At 39.5% G+C, this 1,106-nt stretch overlaps 1 protein-coding gene across 1 annotated transcript in view; it reads right to left on the reverse strand.

Annotated features, from left to right (window-relative positions):
• The window catches only part of LOC101857899, a gene marked incomplete in the record, with an annotated part of 17,233 nt that extends 16,212 nt beyond the window's left edge, over nucleotides 1–1,021 (reverse strand). Inside the window, 1 exon segment of the mRNA XM_013087388.1 lies at nucleotides 814–1,021.
• Between the last annotated feature and the right edge of the window lie 85 nt (nucleotides 1,022–1,106).

Genomic DNA, 1,106 nt, shown 5'->3' on the forward strand with positions numbered 1-1,106 from the left:
CATATTCCGTGTGCAATTTGTTTGCAAGATCACGAATAACGCCGACTTCCTCTTGGAGATATTTCCACAAAACATTAAATAACGAATCGAGTTTTGTCACTGCATTATACTTTGTCGTCAAATTTCCTGGAAGGCAGTCAATGGAGACATAAAAACCTTCATGTTTGAATTTGTTCTCGGGATTTTGGTAGTCTGTTACATCTTCTGTCTCGTCTACAAAAAGCTTCCGTTTCTTTGGTCGTTTTGCTATTTCGACAAACGAATGCTCAATCTCAGCTCAATCTCATAGTTATCTGCTACTAATTTGGACTCACTCAAGATTGCGTCACATTCATCTCATGCAAGTGTTTGTGTGATTGGTGAGTGCTCTGGTGTGGTTTACTCCTTCTTTCCAGTCAAACACCCATCGTCCTTATCTCCCCTCCTTCATTTTTTTGTATGTTACTTGCTTGTAACACCTCTAATCTTCTTCACGTGTATGACCCAATTGTTTTGCAAGTGCCGTAAAATGTTTTCTTAAACAACAAATCAGAGTTAAGTGCTACGCTTTAGAGATAACTCTTGTTATGTCTAGAAATGTGTACAATTCTCACTATAGATCTCTTTTTTTTTTTACAAGCAAGATTTTTTTATCTTGATTATAAATACAGAAACTTTCACTCTGTTAAACGATGTATCATACTTTTTTAAAGATTAGATACACACGTAAATTATCTTTGCTTTAAATTGTACAAACAAACGTACACCTTTCACACAAAGTCCTTCGTAGTACTGCACTCTGTTTTCTGCATGGAATTCAAGAAAACATCTTACCCTCCAGTTGTAGAATGTATTGCCTCCCACAGAGGCAACTGAAAATATTATGTTTTCCTTGTGAATCAGAGGGCACCTGTGTACGCACTTGTACAATGTTACGTCCAGAAAGACACGACTCTCTACATTAATCAGTTATCCTGTTGCCGGCCCGGAGGGACATCAAGCACACTGAGTTGACCATGCCTGCCACATTGGAGACCGTCACTTCGCCCGTCCGCTGGGTGAGACGAGTGGACCAATAACTGGCTGACTGGTCTTCCTTTCACGCTTTACTGATTGTGTGTGTGTGG

This window comes from Aplysia californica, unplaced genomic scaffold (assembly GCF_000002075.1).
Source record: "Aplysia californica isolate F4 #8 unplaced genomic scaffold, AplCal3.0 scaffold00582, whole genome shotgun sequence".
Taxonomy (NCBI): Eukaryota; Metazoa; Mollusca; class Gastropoda; order Aplysiida; family Aplysiidae; genus Aplysia; species Aplysia californica.